At 35.2% G+C, this 21,095-nt stretch overlaps 1 pseudogene; it reads right to left on the minus strand.

Moving 5' to 3' along the window:
* On the minus strand, nt 1–173 carry LOC121213439 (uncharacterized; annotated as a pseudogene).
* Between the last annotated feature and the right edge of the window lie 20,922 nt (nt 174–21,095).

Genomic DNA, 21,095 nt, shown 5'->3' on the forward strand with positions numbered 1-21,095 from the left:
AACCGATGCAGAGCTTGGGCGCCGCCTAAGAGCCCCAGTAGCAAGCCACTGTAATGGATCCTCCCCTTTAAAAATAAATTTATATCGTATGAGCCAATGGCCCACGTATCAGACATTAAACTGTTAAGAACAGGTACTACACTCGATCTTAGCCAAAAAGCCGAAAAAGGTATGCTTTCGATTCTCACGGTTCGCTCTATTTAAACCAGCTTGTCGGCTATTCTCAGGATCGCTTCCTGATGTGGGATTTTAAGTGAACCAATTATAAAGGCGCAGACTACTGGGGCCACACTTGATTCAAGAACCAGGGCACCACAAAAGTTGTGGTTTAGGTGCCATAGTTGCATCTGGGATAACACACACAAAAAAAAAAAAAATCCAAGAAGCTAATTAATTAAACGAGAAAACCACTATGTTAAGGAGCAAAAGTTTGAAAAGAATGATATGAAATAAGGTGAAATTTGATGGCAATTTGATGGAGGGTGGGGTTTCGCTGGAGATGCATGCTTTGCCACTGGAATCCAATGCTAATAATATAAAATGACTAATGGGTGGATTGGATCCAAACACTGCATTTGCAATGCATATGTCTTTGCTCAAAGAAGCAGCAATGGCAACAACCGTAGTTTAGTTTTATCCATGTTGATCAGGAAGTCCTTGTGTTTGTTCAGCACTGTTTCCTGGCATGTCAAGCTCTGGAATGCTTGGATCCAACACCTTTGTAGCTTAAAAGCAAGACCCCAAGCCTATTTTTCAATATTTTTGCATAGCAATTTGCACGTTTATATTTTGGAATTTTTTACAATAAACAACAGTTTGTTTCTCTCTCATTTGTGTTTATAGAGTAATTACAAATATTGGTTTCATTATGTGCATAGCAACACATCAGTGTTTAAGGACAATTTTAGGTGCATGAATTCTCAAATTGAGTGAGCTTATATATTCTTTTTTCTGTAATCATTCTTGTGGATGTAAATGATATTGCTGCATTAGTTCTCCCTCTTATTTAAAGTAGTCCATTTACAGAAAATATTTTCTATATTTTTTTATATTTATATTACAAAAAAATAGTTTGATAAACCTAGAATGACTTATCAATGAAAAATAAGTTATTTTTCTAGTAAAACAATTACTTTTTTGAAAAGCGTAAGTTATTTTTCGGAAAAGAGTTCCTTCATGGGTAATTATATTTTTTTATATAAAATTTAACTTAAATCAAACTTAATGTTATTATATTGATAATAATGTTTATTTTTATTTTTAAAATATTTAAATTTATTAAAAATTTTATATAAAATATTATAATTTTTATAATATTTCAATTTTATTTTAATAATAAATTTTAAATAATAATTTTAAATAATATTCTTCACATATTATTGAAAATATTCACATATTATTGAAAATATTTGTTAAACTAAGCTTTATTTGAAAATATATTTTGATATAACAAATTAAAGGGTTTTTGAATAAAAGTTAAAAAATTAAACAAAATTGACTAAGTGATTTTTAAAAAGAAGTCTAAGAGATAAAATTTTCAATTCTTACTTAGAAAATTTGTGAAACAATCTCAAAATTAAGTTAAAATGATTTTAATCAAGTATAGATTTTTTTCAACCAGACAAATTGTTTTTAAAACAAGTCAAAATTGCTCCAGGCCAAAAAATATCGATACATTTTTTGCCAAGCAAAATATCGATACTCCTTGAAACAAACAATACCAAATTGACATTCTGACTTTCACAAAATCAGCTAAGTATCGATCCGGTATCGATACCTTTTAAATCTTCCTGGTATCGATATTTTGGCTCCAATGGTCACTAGATTTAGCATTTATGACAAAAAAATATCGATACCTTTTTATTTGGTATCAATACATCCCCAGCTGCTCTATTAACTACCACAACAAACTCAACGGTTGAAAATAAATTAGAGGGTATAAATATCAGCTTCTAAAGATCCTACAACAACAAGAAAGCATATTCAAGCAAAAATTATCAATCAAACAACCTTTGTGCCTAATACTTTCATAATTTTCTTGTACACACTTGTGAGTTTTTATTGTTATTCTTTAACTCAAGTGTATTCTTGTCTATTTGTGCTTAATTGGCAAACCTTTTGATCTAGTAAGGATTATTTTTTTGTTTACTTCTTTGTAATTCTTTGAGAGTGTTTGTGTCTTAAGATTTGGGTAGAAATCTTAAAGCAGTTGTAAGGTTAAACCTTATCATCAAAGGTTGTACAAATTAGTGAATTTGAGAAAATCTTAGTTGTGGAATGCTAAGGTAGTGGAGTAGTTAATTGGGGCTGAACCACTTTAAATTGTTGTGTTCTTTATTCTATCTTTTCTTTCTAGTTTTTCTAAATTTTTAAAAGTCAATTCACCCCCTCTTGGCTATTTCGGTTTGATCAATCAAGCTAACAATTAGTATTATTTTATGTCATCCATGATCTTGTGCTATGTGGCATGCCACATAGGCTACTTTGTTGACCTACAATTTGACTAACGGTCAACAAACGTTTCTCACTAAAATTGGGTTGAGACTAAAGTGCAATTATTCTATTTTTATTTTAATGGAAATGACTTAATGGCAATCTTACCATTACTTAAAAAGTCAATGATTTCATGATGACTTTTAAATGATATTTTTATTAAATAATAATATTTTACTAATTAATATTATAATACATAAAAAAGAAAAAGAGAGAAAGATGCTCATCTTTCTTTTTTATGAAAACTAATGGGGAAAAATTTTTCTTTCATCATTTTTCCTTCAAATTCAAGTATAAGGTATGATTTTTCTTCAAAATTTTCATAGATTTTGAATCTTTGAAGCTTGTTTTACATATTTATACCAATAGTTTTTTATTTTATCAAGTATATTGAAAGTTGACATTAAAGGACATTGATGGAAGCTTAGAAAACTTAAATGAAATAAGTATATTTTTGGAAAAGAAATTATTAGAAGATGAATTCTAGCTTGCTAGAAGTGTGAAGAAGAAATAAAAATGGATAGAAAGTTTACTTGGTACATTTGGCCATGATGAAAGGGAAATAGAGAACCTTGGCCACTTTGTGTAATATTGTTCTAAATGATAGCTAGTGAACTAGTGAGTATTAAGGCGAAATTGAAAATGGATAATTGAGTTGAAAGATATGCGAATTTCGGACTAGAAAACTTAAGTTGTCAACCTGATTAACCATGCATATTTAAGTTCGTTTTTATTAGTTTTAATACTAGAATGGATAAATGACATTGTTTCGTATTGAATTGCTCCTATTGTAGCTAAAAACGAAGCAAGCATCTTGAAAGAGAAAGGTAAATAGAAGGAGTAAAGTGATTGAAACTTCGATTTGTGCTAATGTCTTATTTTCATTACATAATACTTTAGAATATTTAGTTTACTATGACTCTTTCTATTAGTTTTATTTTATTTTATTATTTATGAGTTTTGGATGAGTTTTAATGATTTAGTTAATATTTATAAAATTATGTTTCGAGATGAAATCTATGTTGTTTTTTTCAAATGGTTAAATTAGCAAATTCATGGTTATGTTTTGGATTTGAGTATTATGATTTTAGATGATTAAGCAAGAAAATGTATAATATGTTTTGAATTGGAAGCCTAATTTTACATTAGGCGATATGTGATATGAACATGAAGTGAAACTAAAATGTGAATTATATGAAAATTAAATTGAAAAGGGTGATGCCATAAAGTCTTTATATCATAGGATTTAGAACTCCTCAATTCCTAGAGGATCGAGGGAGGAAAGGCCAAATTGATCAGTTATTATCATTAGCCCCAATTCCTAGAGGGTCATAGGCAGTCCAAATTCCTAGAGGGTTGTGGACTAATTTGATAGCCATCATTGCCGAACAACTCGGGGTGACAAATTTGTGTATCTGGTTATGAGTCTAAGCTTTAGGACAAAGTCTAAATTAAAACAAAAACAAAAGTTGAATTTATTTGAATTTTCATATTGTGTGAATTAAATTAATTACGCGAGTTTGAATTTAATTAAAAAAACTTATTTTTTTAATCAATTTGTCAATATCGTAATATTAAAGTTTATTAATATTAAAATTTTCTTTTATTGTGATGTTATTAATGATATTTGTAATCATATTTTAATTTATTTCTATCAATTAATTTATATTCAATACTTATGTAATGATTTATATGATATTAGCACCACCGAGCAGAAAATTTGTTCAACATACGGTTTGTCCATTTTTTCATGCACAAGTGGTCAGGTTCGGTAGGTCGTTCCAGCAGCATCCGAAGATCAACTCAAACAATGTTGGTGAAAAGTTTACTTTATAGTTGATATAAATGACAAGTACCTAAGCTTGTATATATATAATATTGTGTCGTAAACTGAATTTAAATATTCTCCTTATTTGCATGAGTCACAATCTATCAAACCAAATAATTCACATCTTTGATATAAGTAAGCACATGAATATGACAATTAACCAATTTATTCATCAATGTTTGCATGAGAAATGAACTATGCATACCATTACTTATATCTTATTAACCATCATCATCAACTATATAGTGTATATGCAATTTACATTATGGCATAAATGTTCTATAGTACTCTTATTGTAACACCCTCTCACCCGTCTCCATCACCAGTTTAGAGTTGTGGGATGCTACAATAGATAATCAATCCAAAACATGCAAGTTTAAATCAAAATTTAATATAATTCACACAAAAATTTAGGCTAAGTATTATTTATTGTATACATGCTACGAGCCTTAAATTGAGTTTTTGAGACATTAAAATAGTTTGAAAACAAGTAGGGACTAATTTGAAACAATATAGGAAAATATAAGAAACTTTGAAATTTTTTGAAAACAAGGGGCACATGGCTATGTGGCTATTCCATACGCTCGTGCCCATAGCTCGTATAACTCATGGATTCCATGTATATCAGGGTCACACGGTCGTGTCGCTAGGCCTTATAACTCACTGATGCCATATGGAAAATCCTGCATACAAAATCAAGGTGACACACCATTTCAACCTATTTCTATAACAGCCCGATGCAGGGCCTAGTCAGAATAGTGGTTTCGGGACCACAAATTCGACGAATTATTTTATTTTTAAAATAGAGTCATACCATGGTTATTATAGTGCATGAAAAATTTGATAAGCTAATTTTAACGTTTGTGAGCCCAATTGCGAAAAAGGACTAATTCGCATAAAGTGCGAAAGTCCTAAATTGATAACTAAATGTATCAAATAGCTAGAGAACCAAAAATTGGGGGTCTTTAAAGGGCAATTAGTCCCTTTTAAAAGTGCTTGGCCGGCCATAGAGTCAAAGAGGGGACAAAATCTTTAAGTTTGGTATGTTAGGTGACTTATTTTTTACTAAAATAGAAAAAGTAATCAACTTTCTTTTCTTCTCATCTCTTCCCACCGAAATTATCAGCCATTGTTGGGGTTTGAAAGCTTCAAAAATTTCAGCAACTTTGAGCCCTCTCAAGTAAGTGATTTTGATAGTTTCTCTTAATGATTTTTTACATTTTTGAGACCCTAGAACATGAGCTTTCTAATGAGGGGTCTATTTTGCAAAATGATCAAGAGTTTAGGGTTTTGCCATGAAATGACTTGTGTTTTTTGCTGAGTTTTTATGGAAAAAAAATGAGTTTTGGTTGTCTTATAAACAACTTTTGTGAAAGGTTTTAGAATGAAAACACCTAAAGGGACTATTTTGTACAAGTTGCAAAATAAGTGATAAGTGTGTGAAATAGAGAGAATTTGGAGTTGCTATAAGAGTAAAAAGAGTTCAGCTAGGCTTATGATGCGAAGAAATTCGATAAAAATCAATTTTCGAGCATAGGGGCAAAATGGTTATTTTACCAAAAGTGTAAATTTTTAATTGCCTAATTGTAATTAGTGACTAAATGAGTGTCTTTTTGCTAATATAGATCAAGAATTTCTAAATCAGAATCAAGACAGGGGGAAAGGCAAGCAAATCGACTAAACCATATATTCGCTACATTTTGAAATCCGAGGTAAGTTGTATGTAAATGATACAACTATATTGCTGAAATATGTGTTGGAATCGTTATTGAATTGATATAGCATGAATTGATTGATTATGAAATTGAGATAGTAGAACTTTCGTTGAAACCTTAGGAAGTAAACCAGATATTCATGCCTTAACATTTGGGTCACTTGTATTAGCTAGTGTAAGACATGTCTGGGACATGCATCGGCCACAATATGAGAGCCAGTGTAAGACCACGTCTGGGACATGGCATCGGCATCAAGACGAGTGCTAATGTAAGACATGTCTGAGACATGCATCGGCCTCGAAATGTAAGCCAGTACAAGACATGTCTCGGACATGCATCTGCTGTGAGATGTGTCAGTGTAAAACCATGTCTGGAACATGGCATCGGCACGGTTATATGAGAGCTAGTGTAAGACCATGTCGGGGACATGGCATCGGCTTCAAAGATGATAGCTAGTGTAAGATTATGTTTAGGACATGGAATCGGCACCTTACCCATGTTTGAGTATTATGGGATATCCGGTAGTGTACCGAATGGTTCAACGACGAAAGTTATGAATTTAAGTTAATGAGGAAAGTATAACCGTATTGTGACTATTACAGGTACCTAAGTAATACATATGTATAAGATGTGAACTCATTGTATATGCTATGTGATTTGTATGAAGTGAAGAGTAAGTCATGCTTATGCCCACTTTAGTATCATGAGTTGTTGATAAATGGTAGACTTAGTGTTGTATATTTATTTATGTGCAACTTATAGAGCTTTATGCTTACTCCCTTTCCTTTCCATTTCCTTACAGTGCTGCCTATCTAGCTCAAGGATCACCAAAAGTCAGAGATATCGATCACACTATCAGCCGAAGAAATCGGTATAGTTAGATTTATATTTTTGAATATGGCATGTATAGGGCTTAGACTTTACCATTTTGTGTCTTTGAGAATTGGCCAATTGAAATGACTAGGGTTTGGAACCTTTCATTTTCTATTAAGCCTTGAATGATGGCTAACACTCATTTTCATTTATAAAAGATGTATTGTCATGGTTAAATGAATATTTATTGTGGCTGATTTGATATTAAAGTTGTGTTGTTTTGATATTGGTTGGTATTTGTATGAATCTAATAGCTTGTTTGGTTGGCTGTAATGGTTTATTACAGCCTTATTCAGTGGGCCCAACTCTATTCCATTGTTTGGTTGGCTGAATAGGCTATTACAACCCTATTCCTTACAGCCTTATTCAAGGCAAAATCATCGTTTACAATTCAGCACTCCCTCAAAGGAATACCAATTCAGTGTGAAAATTTTTCCACTTTACCCTTCTCATTTCTTTCTTACATCTGAGCATTTTCTTCTTTTTTTCAGTCTGATTCCCATTTCCTGCAACCTTCTCCCTCTTTTTCAAGTCTGAAGCATCATTTCCAGCCCTATCCAAGCCTGAACCCAGATTCAATTTCAAATTAAATACCACCAAAATTTTACCCACCGATGAATTCCATTGATTCTCAGTATCTTCAAGCTCTGATTGAAATCAAGGTCAACGGTTTCAATTTCCTCTCAACAAAAACGCAGATTGAAATCCAAATTTCTCAGTTTTATCGAGAAAATCTGACTTCGGTGTAAGAGGAAAGGGCTAACGATCTAACACCCAGATGTTAAATCTGTGCTAAATCGAGTGAAGCAGTTTGCTACAAGGTATTAGATTTTGCTTTGTCTTAATTAAGACCCCCTTTTCGTTAACTATCCCAGATCCCCAAGTTCTCCATCATTTTTGAACCTTAGTTATTTTTAGGGAGTGGTTTTTTTTGTTGATGACTGGTTCCTTTAGGCTTTTTGGTTGTCTACTTTCGGTTTAGGATGTGTATGAATTGCTAAAAGATTGTGATGTTGGTGGGAGCCTTTTAAGTTTGTTATTTGTCTTGATGCTGTTTTGTTTGCTGGATTTTATGGGTGTTGTTGTCTGAATAGGTTTAGGATTTACGACTACCATTTTGGTTGGTTTACTGCTTATGGTTGATTTTTAATCATTGGTGTTGGTTTTGTTTTTGAGGCATGAGCTGGAGCAATTAGAGATGCTTGAAGGGTGAATTTTTGCGTGGATAGATGAGGATTGGGTTTTGATTGGGATCATACTTGGTTGGGTTGGGTTCATTGATGCGCTGCTGGAATAATTTTAATTGTGTATGAGTCGTGTAATAAGGTATTGATTGCGGGTCGTTTCGAGGGTGGTCTTTTTTCCTAATAGCTATTTGGGTTTATTTTCTGATTATTGTGCTGAGGAGGTCGTGGGAAGGGCTGTCTTATTAGCAATTAATGTGGTTGCTATGAGGGTTTAGGAGTTGTTTGTGATGTTGGTGAGAGTCTTTTAAGTTTGTTGTTTGTCTTGATGTTGTTTTGTTTGTTAGTTTCTTGCAAGCCTCATTTTGATCTGCATTATCCAATCAAAGGCAATATTTTTAGAGGCTAACTAACAACGTGACTTCTACACAGCCATACATACAATAAGGTTATCCACTCTACTAATACCAGTGTCATATTAGCCAGTTTAGTATTTTTCATGAAACTCATAAAAATGCCTAATTTTCACAAAATCTGCTAACTTGTTTTCTTAATTTTCTAGTTTAACAAGGATCTTGTAGAAGATGATCCAGGGTTTGCATCAAGAGGAAGCTGGTGGCAAGGTACTGTATAATGGCCTATTTGGACAAAAACATTCCAATTCAAAGGTTTAACATGTTTGTTATTTCTACAGGTTTTCTATATTACTAATACTTGTTTGCCAATCAGGATATATACTTATAAAGGTACATTTGCTACTGAATCAAAATCTCCCTAAATTGGACCAATGCAATGACTGATAAATTTTGGTTTTTATCCTTAACAGGTATAGAGGAAGATATGGGCAACATTTTAATGTGTTTCAAGTTATATATATAGGAGATGGATTATACAGTAAATCAAATGTTGCAGAGAGCTGGATTGTTTATTAGTGTCTTCAACCAAGCAATTATAGTTATTTGGTCTCCCTTTTAAGGATTATCAAACTTGCTTCTTAGTAACTATATATTATTATGATGAATTGTTACTTTTGCTTGAATGTATGGTTTATCCATGGTTGAGCTCTCTTGTCTACCTTTGTTGTCTCCAATTCCTTTTTTCTTTTTATTCAATATAGCCATTGACAATACCTGTTTGTACTTGTTTCTGTGGATGCTATTCACTATAAACATTAAAAAACAACCTTAAGTTTGTACCATAGTTTTATCTTGTAGTCAATTCAACAGTTCTCGGTTTTGTCTCCTATTCAAAATTTGTACCCCAAAGATTAATGTAGTCTTATATATCTGCTGGTGGGATGCTTTTACAATGGTTGTTAAAGAAGGCTTGAGAAGGGACAGGTCAAATATTTTGCAACTCATATAGTTTTGTCTTTGTTTTTTAGGATTTTCATGCTGAATAACCAGAAAGCATATGTTTTTTGAACTATTACTCTACGTTTGGTTCAAAATTTTGATTGTGTGCTGGGATAATTATATAAAGAATGTTATTAAATAATATTTTTTATTAAATTATATTTAATAATAATTATGTTAAAATATGGTTAAACTATTTATTATTTTTATTAAATTATTTTCAATAATAATCTTATTAAAATTTAATAACAATAACAATAATCATCTACCTTACAAAAATTATGTTAAGGGTATTATGGTCATTTTAGTTTTTCTCCTCATGCTATTACAACATCATTCCATTCAACCAAACACAAGAATACTATTACAGTTCTATTCCATTCCATTCAACCAAATAGTTGAATTACTTATTACAGCTCTATTCAATTACAACTCTATTCAATTACAACCCTATTCCATTATAGTGAACCAAACGTACTGTAAGTATGTCAGGGTGGCTAAGAGGCTTGGTAAATAGCCTTATATTGTCCAGACGGGTAGACACATGGGCATGTGTCTAGGCCGCATGTGACACACGGTCAGCCTCGTGGGCATGTGGTCCAGTCGTGTGTCTCCTGCACGTAAAAATTTCAAGTTAGTATGCATTGTAATAAACACATGGACAGAGACACGGCCGTTTGTCTCAGCCGTGTGAAGGACACGGCCTAGTGCACGGGCGTGTGCCATGGCCGTGCGACATTTTAGGGATGCTGACGTTAAAAACAGAATATCCAAGTTTTTGCATACAGGCTAGAACACGGGCGTGTTATGGCCGTGTGAGGAACACGGGCCATTGACACGGGGGTGTGTCTGGCCGTGTGAAAACCCTTGTAGGTATGAATTAGAAATTAATTCTACATGGGTGTGGGACATGGGTGTGTCCCAGTGTGTTTAGGCCGTATGAATCACACGAGCCATCAGCATGACCATGTCGAAATGGTCACACGGGCGTGTTACCCTTCCACACGGGCGTTTGTCCTGTTTTAAAGGTAAATTTCATAAGGTTGGTTTAAAAACCCGAAAAAGCACTGAATAGTTTTTAGCGATCGATTTAAGGCTCGTAGGCCCATAATAAGAAGGTTAAAGTAGAAATAGAAAAAGTTTTAATTTGGACCGAGTCTTGGTGACTTGAGGTTGGTTGTAAGCATGATATCGAGTTAGGTAATGCCTTGTACTCCACCCTGGTGTGGGTTACGGGTATGGGGTGTTACATTTAATGGTATCAGAGCTATGGTTTAGTCAATTCTAGGACTAACCTAGTGAGAGTACGAGTCTAGCCATACATACCATAAATATATATTGATAGTGTGACGATTTCTGACGATCATAATTATGTTTTTATATAGTAAATGGATCCTGATAGAGCAACGGTAGATGACGTAGAAAGTAACGCGCCGGCTCGCTAGTTGAGAGTGAGCTCGTGACTATGGGCCAAGACGGAGAGGGCTAGAGAAGTCTACCCCTGAATAATGGATGCTTGGTATACGGAGTTTATTCGTGCAAACCCAAACACTCCACCTCCCCACCTCCTCCGATTCCTCAGTATGCCCCGGTAGCTCTGCAAGATACGAACATGTTTAGAAAAGAGGAGCCTCCGGTCGACAAGATTTGGAAACAATGGGCCGAGGAATTCCAGGCTAGCATAGATGATGACCCGGAGAGAGCAGAGTTTTGGCTAGAAAATACCATTAGGGTATTTGATGAGCTATCATGGACACCTGAAGAGTGCATGAAATGCGCTGTGTTGCTCCTACGGGATTCGGCATATCAGTGGTGGAAAACTCTCGTGTCCGTGGTACTGAGAGAAAGAGTAACTTGGGAATTTTTCCAAGAAGAGTTCCGAAAGAAGTATATTAGCCAGAGGTTTATGGATCAAAAAAGGAAGGAATTTTTAGAGTTGAAGCAAGGTAATAAGACTGTGACGGAGTATGAACACGAGTTTGTGAAACTCGGTAAGTATGTGTGAGAATGCGTGTCCACTGAAGCTACCATATGTAAGAGGTTTGACGACGGCCTCAATGAAGATATCTGAGTATTTGTTGGCATCCTAAAACTGAGAGAATTTGTAGTGCTTGTTGATAGAGAGTGCAAGGCAGATGAGCTAATAAAAGAGATTAAGAAAGCGGCTATTGAGTCGTGAGAGTTCAAGAAGAGACAGATGGGGAAATCACATCAGTCCTCATCTAAGAGATCGAAGGAATTCACTACCCGATCGAATGCTTCAGTGAGGTTTTCAAATAGAAATAAGAACCGGCAGAACACCACTTCGAGATCTCAGACCACTTCAGTCGCAACCGTCTGTAGTGCTCGGCCAAATAGGCCAGAATGCTCTCAATATGGCAGGCGTCATTTTGGCTAGTGCCGAGGAAACAAGAGGGGCTGCTACAAGTGTGGGTCACTATACCACTTTATCCGTGGTTACCTTGAGATGGAAGAGAGAGAAAAGAAGCTAGAAATGAAGGCAAGTAGTGCTCCGCTGAGGGGTAGACCACAAAAGAACCCCGGGAGTAGGGCTAGTAGTAGGGGTACAGCAAAAGATGCTGCGGTGAGGTCCAAGGGCAGAACGCCTGCAAGGGCCTATACTATTCGTGCCCGCGAAGAGGTGGCGTCTCCCGACGTGATTACGGGTACTTTTTCTATCCATGATATATCTGTTGTTGCTTTAATTGATCCGGGGTCTACCCACTCCTATATTTGTATAGAATTGATACCTTGAATGAACATGATAGTAGAGTCCACTGAATTTGTGATAAGAGTGTCCAATCCTTTGGGTAGATATGTTTTAGTGGACCAAGTGTGTAGAAATTGTCTTTTGACAATTAGAGGTCATTGTTTTCCGGCTAACTTGAGGTTATTGCCGTTTAATGAATTTGATGTAATCCTTGGGATGGATTGGTTGACTACTCATAGTGTTGTAGTGGATTGTGGGAAAAAGATAATTAAGTTTAAATGTGAAGACGGGAATGTTCTTCAAGTTGGACCAAATGGGTTAGATAATTTGCCTGTAGTAGTATCGCTTTAACTGCTGAGAAATATTTAAGGAAAGGATATGAGGCTTACCTAGTTTTTGTGCTGAATACTCAAGTGTTCGAGTTGAAGATTGAATCGGTACCAGTGGTTTGCGCCTTTACAGACGTGTTTCCGGAGGAATTACCTGGAATGCCTCCAGTGAGGGAAGTTGAGTTTGGAATTGAGTTGGTCCCCGATACAAAACCTATCTCGATTACTCCGAATGGCTCCGATAGAATTGAAAGAATTGAAGGTACAGTTGCAAGAGTTAACGGATAAGAGTTTTCCGAGACCGAGCTATTCACCGTGAGGTGCTTTGGTGCTTTTTATGAAGAAGAAAGATGGATCGATGAGGTTATGTATCGACTATAGATAGCTTAATAAAGTAACAGTGAAGAACAAGTATCCTTTTCCAAGGATCGACGACCTGTTTGATCAGTTAAAGGGAGCTATGGTATTTTCCAAGATTGGTCTAAGATCCGGATACTACCAATTAAAAGTAAAAGAGCAAGATGTAACAAAAATTGCTTTTCGGACGAGATATGAGCATTATGAGTTCCTCGTCATGCCCTTCGGCTTGACTAATACCCCGACGGTATTTATGGATTTGATGGACCGCATCTTTAGACCATATCTGGATAAGTTTGTTATCGTCTTTATCGATGACATACTGGTTTATTCGAGTGATGAGAGCGAGCACGCAGAGCATCTAAGAGTTGTGTTGCAAACCTTGAGAGTCAAGAAATTGTACGCCAAGTTCAGTAAGAGTGAATTTTGGCTTAAGAAGGTCAGGTTCCTAGGACATCTTTTGTCGGGTGATGAGATCCGAGTTGACCCAAGCAAGATCTTGGCTATTGTTGAGTGGAAACCTCTGAAGAATGTGACAGAGGTTCGAAGTTTCTTGGGATTGGCCATGTACTACAGACAGTTTGTAAACGGGTTTCTTATTATCGGTATTCCAATAACGAGGTTATTACAGAAATTTGTCAAGTTTGAATAGACACAAAAGTGCCAGCAAAGTTTCAAGAAGTTAAAGGCTTTGTTGACCGAAGCACCAGTGTTAGTACAATCGGAGTCGGGCAAGGAATTTGTGATTTTTAGTGACACCTCCTTGATTGGTTTGGGGTGTGTGCTCATACAAGAAGGCAAGGTTATAGCCTATGCCTCAAGAAAACTCAAGCCACAGGAGAGAAACTATTCGACCCATGATTTGGAACTAGCGACTATAGTATTTGCGTTGAAGATTTGGAGACATCACTTGTATGGAGAGAAATGCCGAGTATTCACTGATCATAAGAGTCTTAAGTATTTTATGACTTAGAAGGAGTTAAATTTATGGTAACGAAGGTGGTTAGAGCTGATAAAGGATTACAAGTTGGTAATTGACTACAATTCGGGAAAGGTGAACGTGGTCGCCAATGCATTGAGCAGAAAATCATTATTTGTGCTAAGAGCAATGGATGTCAATATGGCTTTGTATGATGATGGTTCGCTTCTAGTAGAGTTGAGAGCTAGACCGACATTCCTACAAGAGATTCGTGAAGCTCAGAAAGGTGATAAGAAGTTGCAAGCTAATATGACTCAGTGTAAAACGAAAAATAAGTCCGAGTTCTGTATTGGTACGGACGGATGTTTAAGGTTTAAAGACAGAGTTTATGTACCCAAAGACAATGAGTTTATTCAGAAGATTCTGAGAGAGGCACATAGTGGTTGTTTGTCCATTCACCTAAGTAGTGTGAAAATATACAATGACCTTAAAAAAATGTATTGGTGGTCGAGTATGAAAAGAGACATTTTAGAGTTTGTGTTTAAATGCCTAGTATGTCAGCAAGTGAAGGCTGAACACCAAGTACCTTCGGGTCTACTTCAGCCTATCATGGTCCCCGACTAGAAGTGGGATCAGATCACTATGGATTTTGTGATGGGTTTTTCGGTAACCCTAAAGAAAAAAGATGTTGTTTGGGTTGTTGTGGATAGGCTAATAAAGTCAGCACACTTCATACCTGTGCATATCGACTACTCCCTTGAGAGATTAGCCGACTTGTATGTTTCCGAGATTGTGAGACTACACGGGGTGCCCATATCGATTGTTTCAAACAGAGACCCGAGATTTACCTCGAGGTTTTGGAAAAAGTTACAAGAGGCTTTGGGAACAAAGTTGAGTTTTAGCACAGCTTTTCATCCGTAAACCGACGGTCAGCCCGAGAGAGTAATTTAGATATTAGAGGACATGTTACGGTGTTGCGTCCTCGATTTCCAAGGCAGTTGGAAAAAGTATCTACCGTTGGTTGAATTCACCTATAATAACAATTATCAGAAAAGTTTGAAAATGGCGCCTTATGAGGCTTTATATGGGCAAAAGTGCCAAATACCCTTATATTGGACTGAGCTTAGAGAGGGTCAGATCCACAGGGTCGAATTAGTCAAGGAGACTGAAGAGAAAGTTAGAGTAATTCGTGACTGCTTGAAGGCCGCCTCGGATAGACAGAAATCTTATGCGGATTTGAAACGAAAGGAAATTGAGTTTCAAGTCGGTGATAAAGTATTCTTAAAAGTATCTCCGTGGAGAAAAGTCCTCAGATTTGGTAGAAAAAGCAAGTTGAGTCCTCGTTTTATAGGACCTTATGAGATTACCAAGAGAGTGGGGCCAGTTGCCTATCTATTAGCTTTACCACCAGAGTTGGAAAAGATTCATGACGTATTTCATGTTTCCATGCTACGTCGATATAGATCAGACTATTCGCATGTGATTACGCCGTCAGAGGTGGAGATTCATCCGAAAATGACTTATGGTGAAGAGGCAGTCAAGATTTTAGCTCGAGAAGTCAAACAGTTGAGAAATAAGAGTATAATACTTGTGAAAGTTTTGTGGCATAGACATGGAGTTGAGGAAGCCACGTGGGAACCTGAGGAGACTATGAGAGATCAGTATCCGAACATATTCACTGGTAAGATTTTCGAGGACGAAAATCCCTAAGGGGAGAGAAATGTAACAACCCGATTCAGGGCCTAGTCGGAATAGTGGTCTCGAGAACACAAATCCGAACTTGGAGGAATTATTTTATTTTTAAAATAGAGTCATACCATGGTTATTATAGTGCATGAAAATTTTGATAAGCTAATTTTAACGTTTATGAGCCCCATTGCGAAAAAGGACTAAATCGCATAAAGTGCAAAAGTCCTAAATTGATAGTTAAATGTGTCAAATAGTAGAGAACCAAAAATTGGGGCCTTTAAAGGGCAATTAGTTCCTTTTAAAAGTGCTTGGCCGGCCATAGAGTCAAAGAGGGGACAAAATCTTTAAGTTTGTATGTTAGGTGACTTATTTTGGCTAAAATAGAAAAAGTAGTCAACTTTCTTTTCTTCTCATCTCTTCCCACTGAAATTACCAGCTATTGTTGGGGTTTGAAAGCTTCAAAAATTTCAGCAACTTTGAGCCCTCTCAAGTAAGTGATTTTGATAGTTTCTCTTAAGGATTTTTTACATTTTTGAGACCCTAGAAACATGAGCTTTCTCATGAGGGGTCTATTTTGCAAAATGATCAAGAGTTTAGGGTTTTGCCATGAAATGACTTGTGTTTTTTGCTGAGTTTTTATGGAAAAAAATGAGTTTTGGTTGTCTTATAAACAACTTTTGTGAAAGGTGTTAGCATGAAAACACATAAAGGGACTATTTTGTACAAGTTGCAAAATAAGTGATAAGTGTGTGAAATAGAGAGAATTTGGAGTTGCTATAAGAGTAAAAAGAGTTCAGCTAGGCTTATGATGCGAAGAAATTCGATAAAAATCAATTTTCGAGCATAGGGGCAAAATGGTTATTTTACCAAAAGTGTAAATTTTTAATTGCCTAATTGTAATTAGTGACTAAATGAGTGTCTTTTTTCTAATATAGATCAAGAATTTCTAAATCAGAATCAAGACAGGGGGAAAGCCAAGCAAATCGACTAAACCATATATTCGCTACATTTTGAAATCCGAGGTAAGTTGTATGTAAATGATACAACTATATTGCTGAAATATGTGTTGGAATCGTTATTAAATTGATATAGCATGAATTGATTGATTATGAAATTGAGATAGTAGAACTTTCGTTGAAACCTTAGGAAGTAAACCAGATACTCATGCCTTAACATTTGGGTCACTTGTATTAGCTAGTGTAAGACATGTCTGGGACATGCATCGGCCATAATATGAAAGCCAGTGTAAGACCACGTCTGGGACGTGGCATCGGCATCGAGACGAGTGTTAGTGTAAGACATGTCTGAGACATCATCGGCCTCGAGACGTAAGCCAGTACAAGACATGTCTGAGACATGCATCAGCTGTGAGATGTGTCAGTGTAAAACCATGTCTGGGACATGGCATCGGCACGGTTATGTGAGAGCTAGTGTAAGACCATGTTCGGGACATGGCATTGGCCTCGAAGATGATAGCCAGTGTAAGACCATGTCTAGGACATGGCATCGGCACCTTACCCATGTTTGAGTCTTATGGAATATCCGGTTGTGTACCGAATGGTTCAACGGCGAAAGTTATGAATTTTAGTTAATAAGGAAAGTATAACCATATTGTGAGTATTACAGGTACCTAAGTGATACATATGTATAAGATGTGAACTCATTGTATATGCTATGTGATTTGTATTAAGTGAAGAGTATGTCATGCTTATGCTCACTTTGGTATCATGAGTTGTTGATAAATGGTAGACTTAGGGTTGTATATTTATTTATGTGCAACTTACTAAGCTTTATGCTTACTCCCTTTCCTTTCCATTTCCTTACAGTGTCGCCTGTCTAGCTCAAGGATCACCAAAATTCAGAGATATCGATCACACTATCAGCCGAAGTAATCGGTATAGTTGGAATTATATTTTTGAATATGGAATGTATAGGGCTTAGACTTTACCATTTTGTGTTTTTGAGAATTCGCCAATTGTAATGACTCAGGTTGGGAACCCTTCATTAAGTATTAAGCCTTAAATGATGGCTAATACTCATTTTAATTTATAAAATATGTATTGTCATGGTTAAATGAATGTCTATCGTGGCTGATTTGATATTAGAAGTTGTGTTGTTTTGATATTGGTTGGTATTTGTATGAATCTAAGTATGTCAGGGTGGCAAAAAGGCTTGGTAAATAGCCTTATATTGTCCATGCAGGCGTGTGTCTAAGCCGTGTGTGACACACAGTCAGCCTTGTGAGAGTGTGGTCAAGTCGTATGTCCCCTACACGTAAAAATTTCAAGTCAGTATGCATGGTAATAAACACACGAGTAGAGACACGGCCGTGTGGTGGACATGGCCTAGTGCACGGGCGTGTGCCATGACCATGTGACATTTTAAGGATGCTGACGTCAGAAATAAAATGTCCAAGTTTTTGCACACGGGCTAGAACACGAGCGTGTCATGGCCATGTGAGGAACACGGGCCATTGACACGGGCGTGTGTCCGGCCGTGTGAAAATGCCTGTAGGTATGAATTAGAAATTAATTCTACACGGGTGTGAGATACGGGCTTGTTACAGGGTGCTTAGCTATCAGGACGACCATGTCGAAATGGTCACATGGGCGTGTTACGCTTCCACACGAGCGTGTGTCCTGTTTTAAAGACAAATTTCTTAAGGTTGGTTTAAAGACCCGGAAAGGTTTTGAATAGTTTTCAATGATCGATTTAGGGCTCGTAGGCTCATAATAAGAAGGTTAAAGTAGAAATAGAAAAAGTTTTAATTTGGACCGAGTCTTGGTGACTTGAGGTTGGTTGTAAGCATGATATCGAGTTAGGTAATGCCTTGTAATTTTCCCCGGTATGGGTTATGGGTATGGGGTGTTACAATTTCCACATGCATATAAACACTTGCAAAGACACCTAAAACATGCCAGATTCAATCATTCTAAGCTTAACCAATATGCCTTCATTTGGCACATTAATGCAAAACAGGCATATACATTCATGACACAACATTTCTTTACTCATCCAGCCACATTCATTTGTTCCACAAATCCAACATCATTGAAGAGTTTAATCAAGTGACCAAATAGCATATCAAGACTATAGACCTACGAAGCTCAAAAACATGAACACATATAAATTAGTTCTATACATAAACATCACTTCATCAATCTAACCAATACGACATATAATACACAGTCAAAACATATACCAATTTCACCTATTACATGAGAAGTTGCACACCATATTTGAATTTTCATACCAAATTATGAACTAGTACATTATTAACTAAGGCATATATTCATCACATAAGTAGAGAACATACCACTTGTGATAAATACTAAAAACATATACAAGATACTCCTATTACATGCCACGTATCCCAAAATTAAACGTTTTCAAAATCTACCAAAAAAATCTGAATAGTTGATATTCGTGTTGATCCAATCACCTGATTCCGCAAAATGTTATCTACAAGGAAACAGGAAAATGAAATGAGTAAGTTTTTATGAGCTTAGTAAGTTCACAGGTTAAAACATTATAACTTACCGTATAATCATAGTTTTATAAATAAATAAATAAAACAATGGCTAACATTAACCATATCAATCACAGTCATTCAACAGGTAAGTTTCGTAAATACGAGTCATTTAATTACATTAGTTATATAATATCAACCATTATCAAGTCACGATATAATATCGAAAATCAGAACACATGCACAGGTCTTTTACAAGAAATTATAAGCAAATAATAGTTACATACCATAATTAAGTCATTTAACCATTAAAAACTCAGCCTGATGAACGATATAGGTAGATATGGATACGCGGCTATCCATCCAAAACATGCCAAAAAGCTCATACGAGCCAAACCAACCGAGAGCAAACCTTGGCACCAAATGCCAAGCCCGAAGGCTTTACATGCACCCTTAGTAACACACCAAAAACACTGTAATATATCACGATAGTCCGTAACAAACGCTGGACATCTGGTATATTTAGTGAACAATAGTAAATCAGAAATTATCATCTCATCTCAACTCAAACCCATACAGCACACAATATAACCTATTGACATGCCAATTGTATCCTATTATATGTTCATCCAGGCTCGATGCACATTATGTATAATAATTTATAATTCAGTTCATTTTCTCACCTTGAACCAATTTATTATAATCCAATTACATCTATGTATTTATTAACATACCACAACTCAGAAATCAATATAATATTATAAATCATACCTAATTAAACTGTATGAACTTACCAGGGCTAAACTGTAAAGATAATAAAATTCAAGTGCTATTTAGTAACTTTTCCTTTTCCCCTGTTTTCCATCGATTCTTGATCTATAGGATATTTTATTTCAATTATCAACCCCCAATTTTTTAAAACAATTTAATTTAAAGCATATAACTTCTTAGATGTTATTTTACACAATAGCCTTACACTTTTACATTTATTTAATTTAGTCCCTAATATCAAAACAAGCTTATTTTTCAGAACTAACTCAACCCAAATTGCCGAATTTTTAGCCATCTCTAAACAGCCCTCAAATTCTAAAATTTCTCAAGAACACCCTACCAAAATTTACTTACTTTCAATTTAGTCTTTAAATTTAAAAACTATACAAAATCACTTAACAAAATAGTCTTAAAACATTTCTAAGCTTTAAAATCTTCCATTTAACATCCAAAATCATCAATGATTATTTTAAAAAATTTAACAAATTTGAAAACGGAGATACGAGTTAGCTGGACCTAGTTGCAACAATCTCAAAAACATAAAAATAATTAAAAACGAGTGAGAAAATACATACCATGCACACTAAAAGGACTTGGCCAAAAGCTCCCCAAGTTTAGCTATGGAGTTTTCGGTTTCTCCATAAAGAAATAAAGAAGATGATACTTGTTTTAATATTTTATCTTAGTTTTTTTATTTAATTACAAAAATGCCATTAATTCAACATAATTTTAATCTAAAATGCATATATCTACCATCCACTATCTTGACTATGGCTAAATTGCCATAAGGATCCATTCAATAATAATTTTGCACTCAATTAACCCTTTCAAACTAATAGCGATTAACTTTTGCAACTTTTACGATTTAGTTTTTTTACTTAATTAATTATCTAAACGTTAAAATTACTTAACCAAATTTTAATATACATATATAATCACTCCATAAATATTTAATAAAAATATTTACGGGGTCAATTTATAGAAATGAGGTCTCGAAACCTCATTTTCTGAAACCACTTGTCTTTAGAGATAAACCACTTACACTTAAGTAATAATTCAAATAACAAAAATTATCAAGTCAAAATTTATTATAATTCTATATTTGACTCGTAAATATTAAATAATAATATTTATGAACTCACTCGTCGAATTTGTGGTCCCAAAACTATAATTTTCGACATCATTGAAAAACTGGCTATTACACTTATCATTCAAACTTGTTCCTGGAGTTTATCGACTCATTCGGACTCATTTCGACCACCAGGGCTCATTTTCAATTGATTTGCACAATAATGTATAAAATTTATTTATTAAGCTCATCTATGCACATATTTGTTCACATATCATCATACCATTTCATTCCAATACTATTTATCAAGTTTATAATTTAAACCCCTATTAAC

Source organism: Gossypium hirsutum, chromosome A13, assembly GCF_007990345.1.
Source record: "Gossypium hirsutum isolate 1008001.06 chromosome A13, Gossypium_hirsutum_v2.1, whole genome shotgun sequence".
Lineage (NCBI taxonomy): Eukaryota > Viridiplantae > Streptophyta > Magnoliopsida > Malvales > Malvaceae > Gossypium > Gossypium hirsutum.